This window comes from Grampus griseus, assembly GCF_964374135.1.
Source record: "Grampus griseus genome assembly, chromosome: 19".
In the NCBI taxonomy this organism is placed as follows: domain Eukaryota; kingdom Metazoa; phylum Chordata; class Mammalia; order Artiodactyla; family Delphinidae; genus Grampus; species Grampus griseus.
This window is the reverse complement of record NC_139013.1, coordinates 29,569,559-29,589,854: the sequence shown is the minus strand read 5'-3', so window position 1 is coordinate 29,589,854 and position 20,296 is coordinate 29,569,559. Positions and strand designations below refer to the sequence as shown.

At 43.5% G+C, this 20,296-nt stretch overlaps 1 long non-coding RNA gene across 1 annotated transcript; it reads right to left on the bottom strand.

The window, feature by feature from the left end:
- Positions 1 to 360: 360 nt before the first annotated feature.
- LOC309837471 lies at positions 361 to 3,396 on the bottom strand. Its single transcript, XR_014298256.1, has 3 exons — positions 3,168 to 3,396; positions 2,474 to 2,738; positions 361 to 691 (listed from the first exon to the last, which is right to left on the bottom strand). It is a non-coding gene; the product is annotated as an uncharacterized lncRNA (long non-coding RNA).
- Positions 3,397 to 20,296: the final 16,900 nt, after the last annotated feature.

The following is a 20,296-nucleotide window of genomic DNA, read 5'->3' as shown; positions in this document are numbered from 1 at the left end:
AATTTTCCTTCCCTAGGACTCAGTGTCCCATTTAAAAAGGTGGGGGGTTCGATCCCAGAACAACGCTTTTTAAACCTGTGGAGGTTCTTCTGAAGTTATTGCTGGGGGATATTGGTGGACTGGGGATCAGGTTCTCATTTGGAAAAGAACTGTTCATTCAAGAAGTTCTCTCTTTTAAAGATAGATTTTTCTGAGTGAGTTTTTGTTTGGAAAAACCAAAAGCGAGGGAGGTGAGCGTCACACTGTCTAAATAAAAAAAGTTTAGATTATGGACCAGATTTAGGGTTCCCAAATTTGGCTGCATCAAAATCACTCAAGCTCTTTTTTTTTTTTAATTTTTAAAATTTATTTTTGGCTGCATTGGGTCTTTGTTGCTGTGCGTGGGCTTTCTCCAGTTGCGGCGAGCGGGGGCTACTCTTTGCTGCGGTGTGCGGACTTCTCATGGCGGTGGCTTCTCTTGTTGCGGAGCACGGGATCTAGGCGTGTGGGCTTCAGTAGTTGCGACATGCAGGCTCAGTAGTTGTGGCTCGTGGGCTCTGGAGCGCAGGCTCAGTAGTTGTGGCGCACTGGCTTAGTTGCTCCGCGGCATGTGGGATCTTCCTGGACCAGGGCTCGAACCAGCATCCTCTGCGTTGACAGGTGGATTCTTAATCACTGTGCCACCAGGGAAGTCCCCCAAATCACTCAAGCTCTTGAAGTGCAACAGAAGCACAGGCAACAGAAGAAAAACAGAAAAATTGAATTATCGCACTTAAAAACTTCTGTGCGTCAAAACACACTATCAACAAAGTGAAAAGGCAACCCATGGAATAGGACTGCGAATAATATACCTGAGAAGGGATTACTGTCCAGTATATGTAAAGAACTTCCACAACTCAACAACAGAAAAAAAACCAAACAATCGATTCAAAAATGGGCAAAAGACTTGAATAGATATTTCCCCAAAGAAGACATACAAATGGCCAAATAAGCCCTTGCAAAGATGCTCAACAGCCCTAATCACTGGGGAATGTGAATCAAAACCACAGTAAGATGCCACTTCACACCTACCTGCCTAGATCTAAGGATGATTAGGAAGATTAGATGATAAAATACTTGGAAAGTATTTAGCACAGTGATATCTAAATAAATTATTAATATATCAATTAGTTCTCCTGACACATATTGAACACCTTGCCAAGGTGCAAGGTGCTCTAGGTTATATGGACCATGTCCTACCAATGAGTTTGCAAGAGGACTGAGAAAAAAGTTAAATGGTACTAAAAGATTAAAATGTTTAAAAGTAGGTTGGTTTCTGATGACAGGTATTTATATCAAGCAGTTCTTATTTTTTCCTTATTTAGAAAGAGCAGGATATTAAAAACAAAACAAACAAAACAATCTTATTTTTCAGTCTTTAAGGCTGTCTAGTTTCTAAAACGCCTGCCTGTGAAGTTAACACCGGCCATCCTGGATTAGGTCTGCTCCCGTTACACCCATCTGGAATTCACTAGAAGGCCAAATCAAGGCACTTTACCCAGGCCCTTCCTGCAAAGCCGAATTAGGTTAGACTTTCCAAGGAGAAGTCAGGACTAGCCCAGCAAAGCTGCCCAGTGTTATGAGCTGTAATGTCAGAACCTGAAGTTGCCTTTAGTGTCTAGTTCAACTACTGCATCCTGTTCAACTACTGCACTCTGAGACCCAGAAGGGGGAAGGACCCCTGCATCAGTCAGGTCTTAGGACACAGAAGGGGGTGCACATGTGATATTCTAATTGTCTCTTGGTCTGTCTTTGCACCGTTCCCTACTGAGCATCTGTCCCCCGGTGGGGCCTCTGCCTCTCCCATCCTCAGGTGACCTTCCACCCAATCCTTGTTAAAACTGTTGAAAATGATTAAAGAAGACCATATAGGTGATACAAACAAACTTGAACGCTCCATGAACTGGGCAGTGTCTGTTCCCAAGGGTCCAGAGAACTGCAGAATGGGGCAGGAGGCAGGAAGCTTTTATAAGGTAAAGAATAAGGAACAAGGAAGAGATAGATAGAAAACAGAAAAGGAGCAAGCAAATAAGTATAGAGCCCAGAGTTGGCTTGGCATCTGGGGGCTGGCTGACTGGATATCCTGTGTTTCTTGTCCAGCGGGGCATTTACAGGAACAAAGAAGTTGCCTGAGTTTTGGTTTGCTGACCTGGCACCCCGGGCAGGAGTGGCTCCATCTTGAGTCTAGAAAGTTATTTCAACACAACCCTTGCTCTTTCAGCATCACATTGAAGGGTGAACTGTGACCTTGATGGGGACGTTTGCAGCACCGTGGTAGACTGGTTGGAAGAGCTTTCTTAGGCTGGGGACCTGTGTTTCCTCAAGTAGCCCCACGCAGGGAGCCCCTGCCTTCTCCCACTTTGCACTGCTTCACAGGAAGGCTGGACCTGAGTTTGTCAACAGCTGTGGAACTGGAAGGTCCAAAGATGTCAAAGTAAGTGTTTACCAGACTTACCAAGTACAGGATTCCCCGCAGTCCAAAAGTACAACGTTTTGTACTTTTGTATGAAGAAGCAATTACTTCGTGACACATCTTTCTAACAGATGCACAAAATAAATCGAGATAAAGCACAGATGCTCACAGATACGTAGTTCATACTATGAGTTCATAGCTCATAGTTCAAAGCTATGGCAGCCTGATGCTGAGATGCTGAGTGTAGTTCTTGGGAAGGAGCCTGGCAACAGCACGCTCACTCTTCCAGGTGCCTCTGTACTGGCTCCTGCAAAACAAACTCTGAATGTTACCTTCACTTTTTGCCTTTTTTTCCTAAAGGCTAAAACCTTCTTTGAATTTCTTTCGGTTAGTGAAAACATGTACTACTGGAGGTCTTTCCTAAAAGCGAGGTGGTGTTCAATTCGAATTTTCGAATAGTGGGGGAAGCCTGTATGTACTCAGGACCCCCTAGTGTGCTTTCATAAAGGGCAGAATTCCTAAGCCCTTTCCTTGGAAACTCCAATTCAGTAGATCCCACATGGAAACTGGGAATCTGAATGTTTAACAGCATCCAGGTGATGTTAGGATTTATCCAGCTGAGTCAATATTTCCTGTCTTTCCTTCCTCCACGGATCTTGCAGATAAGAAAATCGAGTCTCAGAGATAAGAAGTAATATTTTCAAGTGTGGAAAACATAGTTCTAGAGCCCACCTACCTTTTTAAAAATAATTTGTCTTTGTCCGCAAAAGCTTGGAGGAAGACCTTAAAAAGATAACCGTTCCTTTGTGGTTCACAACCTTGACCTTGGAGCAGCTCTTTCTCATCTCACCTTCAGGATAATCGTTGTCATTTTCCTTTGGCAATGACTTCAGAGTCACCCCACCGGTGAGTCCTCTATAAAAACACCCCCATGTCAGTTCACAGAGAGGAGTCACAATGTGCCTGGGAACAAATCTCTCCTCAAATTAGAAAAGAAAAACATCAGCCTCTAAATATATCAACTACGAGGAGCCTTCTATTTTTGATCCATTGTTGTATGGCTTGAGATCCTGAGCTATTAGCGCGGCTAAGCTTGGCCGAAATTAGACTGGAGATATTAAAAGCAATTAATGTTCTTCCCTTTCGTTTTATTTATTTATTTTTCAGTTTCACAATGCAATTACTTAAGAGGCTTTCAGGAGAAACCCTGAGAATCATTTTCAATCAGTAGAATGAAAACGTCGCCTTTTGTGATTTGGCAAATAAACGACGGGGTGAAATGACGCCCTTCTATGTCACTGTGTACTATTCATTAAAGGCTAATTGCTGCGGTCTCTAAATGAAATACGGCAAACTGTTCCACCTCTATGCAGTTTGTTTAAAATCTGCAAGAGCTTTATTATTAACACTATTTAATTATGAGAATGTCAGCCATGGAAAATTCCAAACCCACACTTTCCCTTCATCATTAGTAACAGGGCAAAAATGAAACACTTTCAACAATGAAGGGTTCATATTTCAAGCTTATACAGTAGCTGCTAAAAGGCTATACTCAGAAAATCAATTTTATTAAAGTCCTTCCAGCACTAAAGGGACTTGCATGCAACTAAGCAATTTTAAAAACATGTCCAGGAGTCGTGACTTTTGGATCCATGTTTTTAGTGGGGTGATTTTGGACTGTTTTCAATATTGTCTCCTAACAGTGGGGTCAGAAGTGATTTGGGGAAGGGCTGAGAAAGGCAAAGGGAACACGTTCTCACAATTCCTCCCTGCCTCAATTTCCATCAGACACGGGGGTCTGTGGAGTGTGCGATCCAGGAGAGAGAGGCGTGACAACTCGCAAGATTGAGAATGGAGGCGGAAGGGCGGCAGGGGAAGGAGACAACATCTTTCCTCTTTTACTTTTTCTTTCATTTTAAACTCAGGAAAATAAGATTATATATGGATCTAAGTCACAGATATACAGGCTTAGGCCCTGAAGCCTGCATGAGCTCTCCCCAGCTTCCCAACTTCCACTCACCCTCCCAGTATCATGTTTTGTTCAAACTCCTCATTTGGCAATTCATTTACTGCCTTCCTACCATCACCTGCACTATTTACTTCTGTCTTTGAACTTGTCTCTTCATGATTTGTGTGTGTTGCCTCCTCAAAAGGGTCCTGAGTGTTTTGAAAGCAGAGACCACCATCCACCTCTTGGAACTATGAAGCCAACCAACTCTTTTCCCAAACTATTACCTTCGTCTTTAAAGAATACTTATCTAGTTGTCTAATTATGTCTCTTCGCCCCAGCCTTTTTGCAAACTCTTTGGCGTGATGTGGCTATGTCACCAGCGTCCAGAACAGTGCTTGGCACACAGCAGGAATCAACATCAGTTGGTTGGATCCATTGGTGTATTAATAATCAACAGATCCGTCTCTGTGGTACCCAGATAGCCTGGCCTGGTGCTTTTGTTTTTGGGTAGGCTCACAATGATTTCTTTCAGCATCATTGTTTTAGTATTTTAATAGCATTTAGTATTTCAGTATTATTGTTTTTGGACTAATTGGCAGAATAACATGGGAACGAAAGTACAAGCCCCCAGATCAGACAGATTGGGTCTGAATCCTGGTGATGCCTAGTCTCAGGGGGTGGTATCTTCCCAAGGGACTCCAGACCACTTTAAGGCAAGAACTGGGCCCTTCTGCTTCCCAGTTTCTCTCCTGGTTTAGAGAAATGGCAAAGAACCTGGGCTTTGTCACCACAAAGGCCTCCATTTGAATAGGGATTTTGTTCTGTTCCCGTATGACCTTGAGCTTGTTATTTAACTCTTGGTTTCCTTAGGTATAAAATGTGTACAGTAATGTCTAGTCACAGGATTGTTCTAAGGATTAAATGAGATGACATGTGCAGCATTAGCGCTGGATTGGGTACATGATGAGCTCAATAAATGGGGGCCTTTGATGACAAGAACAAACACCATGGCTATTGGTAGTTTGGTTGCAGGGGGACAAGGTTAAGGTTTCAGTGTAAGGGTATAGTGGAGAAGCCAGGATATTTGAGCTTAACCCAAGTCTTTGTGGCTGTAGGCAAGGCCTTCCATATCTCAGTTTTATTGTTTTTGAAATGGGTACAATCATATTTACCATGTTTGCATCCTAATGTTGTTGTGAGGGTAAAATAAAAGAATAGATCTCAAAGTAATGACGCTATACACAAGTACTCAGCTTCTATCTAAAATAAGTATTTCTTGAGGGCTTGATACTGGCCCAGCTCTTATCACGTGGTGAAGACATGTATAATCTAAACCCTGTCTTCCAGGATAAGGTAAGGCTAACCCTAGCCTAATAATAAACTTACCATTTATTGAGCACTTGCTATAGAGCTGGCACAGTTGCCAGTACTTTGCAGGTTAACTCATTTTATCCTCATAACAAACCACTAGGACAGTGTTAGTTCCCTCTTAATTTACAGCTGAGGACCCTGAAGCTCAGAGAGGGGAGGTGATTTGCCCAAAGTCACACAGCTAATCAGTGGCAGAGCTGAGTGTCAAACCCAGGCTGTCTAGCTCTCCACTACAAGCTATCTGTAATTAGATGAGCTGTTTTCTTTCTCTGGGTCTTTGGTTTCCCTTTCTCAAGATGAGTGAGTAATTTTACCCTGATGTTCCTTGGAAACTGGAAGGTCTCGGGGACAGAGGGAAGGAGTGGAAAAGGGATTTTGGCAGTAAGAGTCGGGGGAGGCCATGAGTAGCACGGTCCTATTTTAATTAAAACAGAAAAATATTTCGTCAAATCCTTAGTATTTTCATATACAGCTCCCTTCCTTGTGTGTATATTTACAAAGATCCTCTCCAGTTCAAGGTCGGATCAAAAGCTCCCTATCATTTGGTCTATTTCTTGTATTATTTTAGTTTTACATTTATGTGTTTAATTGAAATGGAATTCATTTGAGCAGGGAGAGTGAGGTGAGGCTTTAACTTTGTATTTTCTAAATAGTTAATCAATTTCCTTGGCACAAGTTCATCAAATCATTATTAATTTCCTAACTTATTGGAAACACCTCCTTCATCAAACAAATGAATATGTAAATTTGAGTTTGTTTCCGAACTTTTTCTTAATTTGTGGATGTCTATCTACTCGTGTTTCAATACAACAGTGGCCGTTGCTGGCTGATTAAAATAAATCCATACCCGATGACTGCACATTAATAATATTTAAAAACTGAGAACTTTGGATGTGAGGTCAAAGACAACACGGACCCATTACCATTAGGACTTAACAGCTGGGCAGCATTCCATTGGAACAGTGCAGTGATCTATCAAGACTCTGATTGGAAACATTGTGTTTGCCAATTAGTCATTTGACATATTGTCCACATGGTCAGTGGGAAGTCTCGGCAACCATCATTGAACATTTGTAAAAGATAAGGACACACTAGTTGGTTATGTGAAGTACGAAGAATATGGTGAACGTTCCTTGTTTCCTAGAGCCTGCAGAGGCGTTTAGAGATGGTTTTCCATGTTCACTCAGGGTCAGCCCATGACACCCATCTGGGCAGAAGAAGCCACTGCAGTATGTGGAAAAATCCACTCCACGCAGGGGAGATGTCCAGGGAGAAATTGTCTGGCTCTCCGGCTCACATCAGTGCCGTGTGCATCCGTCCCACAGCAAGTACGCATTTGGAAGCATTGGGATCCCTTCAGAGTTTAGAGCCGGAAGAAATAATGCTGTGTGAAGGGTCACCATTTGCTTTCTAAGGAAATGTGTGCCAGTCTCTACTCTCCCTGACCCTCCCTTTCTTGTTCTGTAAAGTGGAGATAATTGTCCTTGCCATCTTATACAGCTGTGAAGACCCAATGTGATGATGCATGTGAAAACACAACTGTAGTCTTTTAAACAACTAAACAATGATAGTTATGACTACTACACTTGGGTCATGATTTTTTTAAATGATGAATTGTTGAAGACCAGATCTTTTTCTTTTCCTGTTGATTTGGAAAAAAGCCAGATTGGCCAATAGTCTCTAAATGTTTAAGTGAGAGGTACAGAATCCTCCAAACCTCAATAATAAGGAATGTGTCCAGTCGGGGCCATTCACTGGACAGCTATATGGTTAGTTTCATTTGCGTTATAGGATTTTTTTTCCTACTGAAAAGAGGGTGCTAGAGACGCTGTACTTTATATAAAAGCCCGTCTTTTTTTTTTTTTTTTTTTTTTTTTAGTACTTGGAACACTTGGTAAATTCTCAAGTGTAGGCATGTGGCAATGCAATGCCTAATGAGCAGCTGGTGTCTTGCACTTCCATGGAAATCCATGTAGGCACTGGGTGCCTTTTCATCACCCCAAGCTTTAAGGTTATGGAATTTCACAAACTAATTATTTCTTCTCATTATCTTCTTCTACTTCTTCCACTCTCTTTTGAACCTGGTTCAATCAGGCTCCTCTCCACGGAGAAAGCTCTTGTCAAGGTCATGTTGCTAAATCTCACGGTCAAGTCTCAGACTTCATCTTTTTTTTTTTTTTTTTTGCGGTACGCGGGCCTCTCACTGTTGTGGCCTCTCCCATTGCGGAGCACAGGCTCCGGACGCGCAGGCTCAGCGGCCATGGCTCACGGGCCCAGCCGCTCCGCGGCACGTGGGATCCTCCCGGACTGGGGCACGTACCCGTGTCCCCTGCCTCGTGGACAGGTAGACTCTCAACCACTGCGCCACCAGGAAAGCCCTCTCCCCAATCTTTAAATGTTGAAGCATCTCTGGACTCAGCCCTCAGATTCCTTTCCTATCCTTCTCTTCCCTCCCCTTTCCTTTCATTCCCCTTCCGTCCCTTTCCCCTCTTCTCGGCTTTTATTCATGCCTTTGGTGATTTTTCTTCTCTGGCTACTCATTTAGTTTCATGGCTTTAAATACCATCATAAAACGTATCTCCAGATGAGACCTCTCTCTTGAACTTCAGACTCTCTACCTACTTAAGTGTCTAAAAGGAATCTCAAAATTAGCATGTCCAAAACCAAATTCCTAAGTCTCCCACTCCTTATGACTTGGTTCTTTTGTAATGTCCCCATTTTGGAACATACCTCCATTTCCCCAATCTTGTAAGCCAAGCCTCTCCTACTCCTTACTACCCCCAAGCAACTAACATGGTCCAAGCCACCAATATCTCTTGCTTGGATGACAACAATGGCCTCCTATCTGGTTTCCTTCCTTCCATTCTTGTCATGTATTTACTGAATTAAATCTGAGTGATTCTGTCAAAATTGGAATCCGATTATGTCATTCTTCTTCTCAAAGCCCTCCAATAGCTTCTCTTACTTGAAGGAAAACTCAAATCCTTACAATGGCCATAAATAATCTCCTTTCCCAATCTAATTTCCCATTTGCCCCCTCCCTTATCCTGCCAGACTTGCATTTTTGTTACTCTGGTCTCAGGACGTTTGCACTTTCTGTTCCCACTGCCTGGACTGTTCTTCCATCAGATAGCTGCATGGTCTACACCCTTCCTTCCTTCTGATCTCTGCTCATATGTCACCCAATCAGTGAGGTCATCCTTGCTCACCACTTACACAATGATAGATCCTCCCCCTTGCCTTTCCTATCTTCTCTGCCTTACTTTATTTTTCTTTCTTGAGCTTATCATTACCTGATATATGCTTGTGAAAGCACATAGTTGGTCCTTATGAATACTGTCAAATGAATGAATGAATGAGTGAATGAGCTCTGGCATACACAAATTCCTATGAAAGTACTTTCTGTTCAGTGGGCTTCTTCCTTCTGGGGTGGAGGGATATCCACTGGCCCCCAGTCCTTGGACCCTCACGTAGGAGGGGTTTGCTCTATTCCACGAGTGTCCAAGGGACAGGGAGTGAGAGTAAAGCTTTGCCCAAACCTCTGAGGTCCAGATCCTGATGATGGGCAAGGCTGGATGGGAAGGACTGAGGGTTTTGTGGGCATGGCAGGCATTCGGAGTCTTGAAAACGAGACAGAGCTACTTCACAAGGGAGACCAAAAACCAAGCCGTCTCCCATCATAATCTGCCGCGTTTGCTGTCCTAGGTTTGTAGAGGATTTGCCTGGACTGATTTCCTCCAGGGAAACAGTAATGTGTGTCAGCAATTACTCTTTCAAGTCGAAGCACTATCTTTATCAGAGGGCACTCAGGCGCTTGCTCCGAGGGCTGTAGGACAGGGAGAAGGGCGATAAGGTAGCCAAATGGCTTCGGGAGGTCTCCTGAGTCCTGTTGCAGGGATGGGGGTGGGAGCGGACACCTCCCCACCCCAGCCGTCTGGAGGGACCGCAGCCTGCGGAGCTCGCTTGAGACTCCAGAACACCCCTGAGCTGGAGCTCGGGAAACAGAGCCAAGCCGCGCAGGGCCGGTTTTACGCTTTTACTTCTGAGATAGTGATCGTGGGGGAAGATTCCCTGCGTTTGTGGAATCATAAATTTTTTAAAGTCTCTGGGCTCCACTTTTAAATTTAGTGCCTGAATAAAATGTTGGCTGAGTTCCATATTCGATTATTAAAAATCATACTCAGGCCTGGGAGACGAGTATTTACACATTTTCCTGCTCATCTGAAGACCCACATATCAAAATATGGCTCACATCAGAGTGCGGTTTCCTGGGAAAAGAGGCTCCCGTGAGCCGAGTGCCACATTTGTTAAATGAGGGAGTTGCGCTAGAAAAGCCCTTAAAACTCTTTCTTGTTCTAACATTTGTAAGTGTTCTTGGCTATCCTTCCACCAAATTCATTGTTTGTTTTTTCCCTTGAAGAACGTAAATGCCTGTGTATGTGTGTGTGTGCAGATGCGCGTGTGTGTAAATTAATAAGAGATAGTTCTAGAAAGTTACAGACTAAGCTGATAACAGCGGGTTACCTCTAGAGAAGGAGCTGGGGTGGGAAGGGGTAGAGATCAAAGGAGACTTCAACCTTATACGTAATATTTCATTTTTTTCAAGGAATATCTATTCACATATTATTCAATTATTTTTTAAACTAGCACATGATGGCTGTAGATAATCCAGAAGCCATAGAAAAGGATAAAAATGAAAATAAAAATTTATCCTATGTCTCAGACCCTGAAGATAACATTGTTGGTATTTTGGCATTTTTATTTTAGGAATAGTTTTCTCATTACAGGTCCACTCATACCAGGTGTTCCCATCAGGGTTACAAGGACATAGCTTTTAAAGACAGGCCGTAGCTTTGGTTCCATTGCCAAAAGGGATGATGCATCTTTTCCCCTAAATAAAAATCAGTAATAAAATACCCTGAGGAGTGAGATATGGAAAATGTCCATTTTGGCCCATTTGAAAAACATCTGTACTTTTTATTTTTCGTGGATTATGGATCATAAGAGTCCCAGGCATGATAAGTATTTACCCAAATGAGGGAGAGGGGAAAAGTCACTAACAGAAGAAGGAGAGAGGAAAGATGCTGAGATAAAGGGAAAGCTTCTCATTTCTATTTTTAAAGGAAGTTTAGTAAAAAGATAGCTTCCTCTCAATGGTTCTATTAGACCTACAGAAAGGTCATAAAAACACCTGTAGTGCAGGTATGGCTGACACGGCAAAATAAATAGATTCTTTAAAAAAGAAGGAGCCAATAAACAGCTAATCTGCCGTATCTCGGAAATTTTTTTTTTGCATGAACTTTTCAACTGGACTTGAACAATAGCAACAAAGTATGCACGTACAAGCACACACTTGCACACACACACTTTAAAAGTATCAAAATGGAAAAACAAACACCAGTAACTAGAAAAAAAAATTTTTAATATTAAATGATTCTCAAAATAATGCCCCAAATATGAATGTACAATATAATGGTAATCTATACTATTAAAAACATAACAAAAACTTGAAAGAGACATAGCAATGCCACTTGTGTTAAGAGCACGGGAGGGTGAATGACTCAGCTTCCATTTTAGAAAAGAACAGGTGATTCTGGCTTAAGAGGAGGAGAGAGAACAGCAGTGGGATCAAGAATCCCGTATTTGGTAGGAACTGACCAAGACAAGAGCCCTTTAGCCATTGGGGTCTCCTGACACCCAAGTAAGGCAAACCTTGGTGCAGTGTCCAGATATCAACCCTGCCCCCCCATCTACCCAGCCTGCAAATCTGGGTCTCTGGGAGCTAAGTTCCTTTTCGGGGAGCCCCTAATGTGTGTGTAAGTGTTGGGTAACAGGAGAAGTTGGCAAGGGTTTGGGTCGGGTGTAGGAGCCTTACTCTTAAGGGCAATTTCTGTTCCTTGCTTTATGCATTGAATCTGTCATTTTAATCATCTTCATAGCATCCCTCTACCTTCATAAACATAATTTCCCTGCAGGAAAAGCTGGGTCACAAATGAGGAAGACCTGATTCGAACACCAACCTCTGCATCCGGGAAACAGATGCATCATGGTTCAGGGTTAGCGGGAACGTCAAGGGTATCTATCAATAGTTCAACCTGCGTCTGATCCTTGAATCTCTCCAATGACATCCTGTTAGGCACCCTCCTCTTATATGTCCCCAGGGGAGAGGAACTCACTACCTCCTCACATCTGAGAGTCAGTAACTTTTCCTCATATTGAGCTAAAACCCAGCTCTAAAAATCCTTCCTCCAGTGGTCTATGCTGTGGGGTCTCCATGACAACCGGCTGTCACATCTCCCTGGAGTCCTCCTCTGCTTTCTTCAGCTATTCCTCACATACGTTTCCAGGTCTCTTTCCTAGGAGCTCACTGGGCTACCCACCCCCCACCCCACCCACACACACACTGAACTGGGACGTCCGGAACCTCATCTGGGTTTGGGTTAATGGGTATCTACAATTCAGTTGTTCAAGGCAGAGATCCAATTGATGGACTAGATTGTATTATTTAGGACTCCTTCCACAGTCAGTGATCGAAACCAGCTCAAAAGGGCTAATTTTAAAATAGGGAGTTGAGTGGTTCACATCACTGAAAACCTAGGCATGGCTTCATCCATGGGCTCACTAATCCCCATCTCTCCCTTTGGCTTCTCCCTATGGGATCCCAGGATGGCAAGATGGCAACCAGCAGTGCCAGGCTTTCAGAGCTCTGAGCCCCGAAGGTTTGGGCCGGAGTGCCGGGCTTGACTCCCATTGGCCTGAATTGAATCCTGTGCCCATCCTCACACAGATAGCTGAGACCACAAGTATGGCACAGCTGTGACTGGCCAAGCGTGGGTCAAATCCCCACCCCTCGAGCTGATTTTGGAGCCAACTTTCCCTCAAACACTTGAACCAAGAATAGGATTTACCAGAGGGAAATGGGAATCCTGTCATTAGAAGGAGGGAGAGTAAAGCTGGGGGCGTGAATGTCCATCACATCAACTAAAGTCACCACGTGGTCCTGTTCAGAGGTCACCTATGAGGCCGATGAGGAGATCCTTGAAGGGTTAAGGAAGAGTCATGGTGGGTTATCCCTGCAGGTTGGGGAGGTCCTTTGTAAGCACAGAAACAGTCAGCTTCCCCCTTGGGCTTTTGATAAAAGCTCTTCCTCACAAGTTCCTTAGCTTTAGCACCATCTTTCACAGCTTTCAGGTTGTTGCCACATTGTTCAGAAGGAAAGTTGATTTTCTCACTTAAATTAGTTTGCTTAAAAAACCCCAGCTGTTACGCTTCCTTTCGTCCCCCGCTTCCCCCGCTTTATTCAAAGACAATATCCCTTACCTGGGACCCACCAGAGCCTTTGGGTGTTAGATGTATATCCTGGGAATAGGGTATGAGAAGTCCAAGTGCAGATACCACCAGGCCCTTAAAGATGGTCTTTACCGGAAGGTGGGTGGTGCTGGGGCTCCAGGGGATGCTAAAGAGAACTCAAATGGTCACCAAGGCGGAACTCTATTGGAGCGACTCCTGTCCCACACGGATGACAGTTTGGGGGACAGGAATGAACGGGAATGAGATTGTCTAGTCACCAATGACTAGATATCAGACCCAAATGCACATGATGCCAAGCTTTTGTTCTTCCAAAGTTTTGATTAAAATACTAAAAGCCTACAAGCAAAATACGGCAGAAATAGTTCAGTCAACACTGTGACAGAACATTAGCGCCCCAGTTATACAGCATCCTCTTACAGACTGGTTCAACTAAGGTGCATTAGTTCGACTAGTAGAAAAATAGGTCAAAGACTTAGCTAAGAAGTTCCTAAATGAATCAACACAAATGAAAGTTCAACCTTCATAGCAATCAAGAAATTTAAAACAATGAGATGCAATATTTGGGGCCTATCTAAAAGGTAAACGTATTTAAAGTGATGCTACCCAGGGTTGGTGGAGATGTGAACATAAACTCTTGTACCCTGCTTAGGTGGATTTGAAGTGATCCAAACTTTTTGGAGGGCGCTTTGACAATTTCTATCCAAAGCCTGAAAACTATGCATGCCCTGTGACCCAGCAAGTCAACATTTAGGGACTCTCCTGAAGAAATTACCATAAACATTTATAAAGATTTATGTCTAAGAATAATTACTGAAGCCCTATTTGCAATAGCAAAAAGTTGACAAACCTGAATTACCAGTGATAGGAGATTGGTTAAAAGACCCCTGAAAATCATATTTTTGCAAGAATTGGATGACATGGGAAATGTTTATTATATACCCGAGATTGATGAGTAAAGTATGAAATAGTGTATAAATTATGTGTAACATATATATGCTTATATGTCGTATATATTATGTAAGCTTGGAAGAAAGACTGGAAAGATAATCTCCAGGGTATTAACTATGGTTATTTCTAGGTTTGGGATAATGGGTGATTTTTTTGTATGTGTGTTTTCTATATTTTCTATGATTAAAAAAACAAAAACAATGTTGACAATGGCTACTATTTATTGAGGGCTTAATCACATGCCAGGCATTGTGATAAACTTTTTGTAGATTAATTTACCACACTACTACCTTGTAAAATAGGTATTGTAATTATACCCACTTTACAGATGAGGAAACTAAGGGAGTGTGCCCACCCAAAGCTCATGCCCCTCTTCTAGTCCTTGCCCTAGAAATCCCATACCATGGAGTTTCCTGCTGAAAGGGCCCTGTTACGGGACGACAGATCAGGGCCAGTGAGGAAAGTGAGAGAGATTTCTACCTGCCACTCAGGTCCTCCTTTGTTAGTTAATGCTCACAGGTGTATGTCCTCCATCAATTTATCCTGCCCTTCTTTATCCTAAAAGGAAGAAGCAGAGCACACTGGAAGGAGCACAGTGTAGAATTTCAGTCCTGGTTTGGCTGTGTGACCTTGGGCAAGTCACTTCCCCTCTCTGGGCCTCAGAGTTTTCAGCTGTGGTTAGACTTGGTGTTCTGATGCTTCGTGACTCCACTCACTAAAGAAGATCTCTAAATAACTCAGGGGAATTGCTGAGAGCTGGGATAAGGGAATCCTGTTTCTTCAGGCAGCAAAGCAGGATATCTAGGTCCAAAATTCTTGACACCTTCTGAGGTGCAGATGATGAAATCCATTCATTCATTTGCTCATGTATGTAACGAATCACTCATTCATTTGCTCATGTATGTAACGAATTCCTGTGCACTACTTTCACACATGTGTTCTTATTCAGTCCTCCACGGGGGCTATACTTGGGTGGTTATTAAATGACTCATGATTGGCCTTTTGATTTCTGGAAAGAAATACATTTTTATGTGCCCTCGTCAGTTATGGGATGAGAGAAGTCAAAGACAATTAAGGTTTTGTTGGTGTCCTCTTTGAACCCTCCAGGCGAGTTTAGTTTCAGAATCAGCTCTCATTTTATTTGTCATCATCCACCAACCTGCTGAGCATAAGTGAGGTCTGTGGGTAGCACCCAGAATAAGTGGGCGTTCACCGTCTGCGTATGCACCTAAATCCTGACCCATTTTCGGTTCCGTGCACCTTGATGAGGTGGCTGCTATGGTTTACATTGCCTGTAAGCACCGGGTCAGAGGTGAGAAGCCTGGGAAGGAGGGCCCCTGGGAATACACACAGTTCTGTGCAAGTAAAGGATCACATCAGCTCCACGCTTACAACCCTCCAACAGAGACCCCAATTCAAACTCCTCACCTGGAGTCCACAGATCCCGAGTGATGAAGCTCCACCCACCTCTCTGATCTCACCCCCTACTCCACCCTCCAGCATCCTCAGCTCCAGTGCCCTGGCCTTCTTTAGCCTACAGAGTTACACCGGCCTTATGTCCACCCTGGGAACTTTGCCATTACTGTGCCTTCTGCCTCGAATGCTCTGCCTCTGGATTTTCACATGGCTGGCTCCTTCTGGAGTTGACATTTAGGTGTCCCCGAAAAGGTATGGACCTGATTTGTTTCAGTCACCACTGAGAATCTCCAGCATCTGAAACAACGTTTGGCCATAGCAGGCCCCCCATAAATATTTGGTACATGAATAATTCTTCCAGGAGACATCCCTGAGGTCTGCCTGGAGGAGGGGCATGTGAGCTGGGCCCAAAACACTAAGTAGCTCATTGGGACTCCCTTCCTCTGTCCCGCTTCACATTTTTTCCATGCGGACACACAGTCTTTCCCAGGATGACCTCATCCATGCATGTACTTGATTTCAGCTACTATCTTTGCTGAGGCCTCTCACCGCGACGCCGGTTCACCGTCCCTCCCTTCCCCTCTCTTTGTCTGTTCTCAGCTGTCCTATTTCTGGTGCTTAATTACAGTCCTGCTATGCAGACAATGACGATGCCATCATTCTCAAAAGATGATTGTGTCTGCTCGCTCTTTTGTCCCAAACAGAAAGACGGCAAGACTGTCTAGGTCATAAAAATGAGTGCAGTGTTAGAAACCATTTCAGAAAGCACTTGTGTGATGCTGTCTGTCACCACCATGCTCATGAGACTCACCCAAATGGCACACAGAGCTTCTGAGCTGCTTTGGGCAGGATGTCTTATTAGATTAATTACAATTTTTAGACCTGAACTCTTTTTTTTTTAGAAGTTTTTAAAACAGGTTTTGTTTTGGTTGTTTTTTTTTTTGGTTGGTTTGTTTGTTTGTTTGTTTTTGGTTTAAATGACAGGAACTAGAGTTCTTCCAGCCAGGAGCAAATTTAGATACTAAATAGTTTGGGTGGGAAACATGCTTTTGGGTTCAAGTCCAATTTAGGTTTTGGTAAACAGAGCTGTTGCCTTCACTGGACAAATTAGGCAAAAGGCCAGAGGCCCAAACTTCTCAAGGGCCTTCGGAAATGTTTGAGACTTGGGGAAAAAAAATCACTGGTTGCAAAAGGAGAAAAGAACGGTATCCACTGAAAATGAATAAATAATGTTATACACAAAACTAGAAACTTCTTTCCCATTTTGTTCAGCAAAAGAAAAAAAAAAAGTACATCTAAGGTGGGATTTGAGTGCGTTTTAGTATTTGATACAACATAGGAAGGAGCAAAGCAAAGTAGAGAGGTCCAGCCTGTGGAAACTTTTCTAAGGCCTTGCTGCGAAATACGATCACCATTTTCTGTCTCTCCACCTCCCCAGAAGCCGCTTGAATGCTCGGGGGAGAAAGCTTTTGTGGGAGAGGCTTTTTAGTCCTCTATCATAAATCGGAGAGTTTAAATTTGACTGGCAAGAGGAAGATTTAAGAATTAAAACGATGAAAACTTATAAAATCTTTCCAACAGGACGGTAATTGCAGTAATAATCCCCTTTGTTATGGAAGCTACTGTATTATGGGTGACCTTGACTTCTATTATGTAGTGTTACCTTTAGCTCAGAATCTATAACTCAGGGGACTATTAATTATCTCGCCATAAGTGCCGGCTGGAGTGGGGGACTTTCTGGAGAAGTAAATGCCACATCAATATGAAGTGGAGCCCCTCGGTTGCTTGATGGCTGTTATCAGTGATTAGGGCTCAGCAGCCCACGGTCAAAGCCAGGAGATTATTCCTGCTTAGGCTCCCAGGCCGCCTCAAACTTTTCTCATCGCTGTGACCTCTATCTGTGATTTACCTCAGCTTGCAAAACAAAACAAGTTTACATATAACGTTTAAACACTCCTACTTTTTCATCAACCACATCCTTGGGGTGTGCTCTGCTGCTAAGAGTTGCACAAGAATAAAACACTGTCTTCCTTGGGGTATTTTTTTTTCCAGTTTATGGTTTGATCTGTGGAATTTGGGATTCTCATCTTCCACCATTTATGATCATCAGGATAGAGAACATTAAGGAAACCTATATCTAGCTCAGTAAATGTTGAATATGCTATGTTGGGGGAGACACAAAGAAGAGAGTTTTTAAAATGAGCTAGAAATCAGGTAAAAGGCGGGCATTTCCTTTGCCATCTTTTCCTTAAAAGGGCGAGCCCGAGCCAATATTCTGACTACTCGGCATCCGCTGGAAATTGTATCCTTCGATTTCAATCTTCGGTTACAGCCAAGGAACTATTCCGAGAAGTTCTCAGCAGTCTTGACTAACCCCAGAGCAAAATTTCCATTTTCCCCCCTAATGCCCTAATTGAATTTAGGGGGTCGGTTATGTTTTGGATAGGCATCTATCCCACATCAATGGCATACATTCAAAAAGAGTCTTATGGAGTGGATCAGATAAATATGGGCTGCAAATGTGCTGATTTACCCCAGCTTGTAAAACAAAACAATTTACGTATACAATTTAAACATTCTTTCTAGTTTTTCATAAACCACATCCCTTGGGTGTATAATTGAGATTTCCTTGCCACCCAGAAGATAGCAAGATAGTCCGCTGGGCTTTGTTCCTCTTCTGCGGGAGGGTGGCAGGAGCTGTGAGCTCTGCTTCTTAGAAAGGAGCTGCTGGCAGTTTCAGATTGGAGGCTGTCAGATGCTGGACCTGGCCGGCGACGCTAGGGAGCAGACTGACACAAGGATTATGGATGCGCTGCAGATGCCCCGTCTGAAGAGGCAGAAGCCGCTGCAAATAAAAGCCTTGTCTGTTTCCTTCTTTATTTTGGTTCTGTCTATTGCCACAGAGTGGGAGAGAAAAGAGGGAAGGAGGCACGTTTCATGCTCAAAGGCTCCTGCCAGCTTGAGCCAAAGGGATCGGCGTACTCGCATAAAATTCAAGAGCAGTGACCAAGGAGGAGGAGGGGATATTTTCGTACCTTAGATCTCCAGTGGTTGAGCCGTGGAGGAGAGGATGTAGATCTTCCCATAGATGAGGCTGTGTGGCCTGTCCTAGGACCTGAATGAAATCTATGTCTATAACCAAGGGATGTGGGCACCTTTCTCCTAACTGATGACAGAATAACCTTAGTAGGTTGGCTCCTTCCAATTGCCTGACAGTAGAGGAATGAATGGAGGAAAAATAAATAAAAAATTTAAAAAGTCACAAATTAGAATGTTAAAAGAGATGACTTAGGGTGTCAAGTGGGAAAAGCCAGTGGTAGAATTTCACAAACGCATTCAGTGATACTGTGCTGACTTATGGAGCCCTATATATTTAACAAGAAACTAAGGGCAAGAAGGAAACACACAACATTCAGCCCAGCCTCTGGGGAAGGAGAAGGAAAAGAATAGAGGTCGAGACAGAGAGGGGGACAAAAAACACTTTTGTTTTATGTGCATTGATTTATTTGTATTAAAATAATCTGATGCAGGGCTTCCCTGGTGGCACAGTGGTTGAGAGTCCGCCTGCCAATGCAGGGGACACGGGTTCGTGCCCCGGTCCGGGAAGATCCCACATGCCGCAGAGCGGCTGGGCCCGTGAGCCATGGCCGCTGAGCCTGCGCGTCCGGACCCTGTGCTCCGCAAGGGGAGAGGCCACAACAGTGAGAGGCCCACGTACTGCAAAAAAACCAAAAAACTGCATTTAAAATAATCTGATGGAAATCTGACGTTAACAAATTATTTTTTTCTTTTTGGGTTGTGAGAGCTTGTTTTTATTATTCTCTGCATTTTTTTCGTATTTAAAGCAGTATTTTTATTTTTAGGAGTTTATTAATTAATCTATTTATTTTTGCTGTGTTGGGTCTTCGTTTCTGTGCGAGGGCTTTCTCTAGTTGTGGTGAGCAGGGGCCACTCTTCATCGCGGTGCGTGGGTCTCTCACTATCACAGCCTCTCTTGTTGCGGAGCACAGGCTCCAGATGCGCAGGCTCAGTAGTTGTGGCTCACGGGCCTAGTTCCTCCGCGGCATGTGGGCTCCTCCCAGACCAGGGCTCGAACCCGTGTCCCCTGCATTAGCAGGCAGATTCTCAACCACTGCGCCACCAGGGAAGCCCAAGCAATATTTTAAAAAGAAAAATAATTGGAAATGTGAGTGTGGAGACCACAGACAGAAGTCCACTTTCAGCATAGCTCAGGCCTTGGTTCCATAAGCCCCTGTCAGAATATAGCTCAAAAGTTGTAGAAGTCAATCACCTTTATAATTTTAAATGGCACCATTTGGGTGTAATTGAGTCTCTCCTCCCTCCCCTTCCCCCCCCACCCCCCTCCACCCCCCCACCCCCCACCTCCCACCCCCGTCTCCTTTTAGTCAAATTAAACTTATTGATTAGAACCCATTAGTATGTAATGGATTGTTAATTTGACTCTTTTTACAAATCATATTTATCTGCACCAATAAAATATTTGGATTTAATATTCATCTGTCACATTTATGGTGATGTTGATTGAGGGCCAGGCAATTTGAAGTGAAAGCAGGCAACTTATCCTTTACTCACACAAGGGAAAATGCACAATTAGCTCCATGAACTCTCCCAAAGGTGGGAAGCTTAAATATAAAGGAAATCTGAGAAAAGGAGAGAGAGGGCCCTCCCTCCTGCCTTTTCCTGTAAACTTGAAACTCCATCTCATGTTTGCATACTCCTCAGCAATAGAGCAGGATTGGGGTACCCCGTTGCGGTATTCGATTTATTTGTAATGTGGTTGCAAAGTCTCTGTTAGGAACAAGAAACAGGTTTTTGGTAAACATCAGTAGAACTGTGGCCTCTTGTGC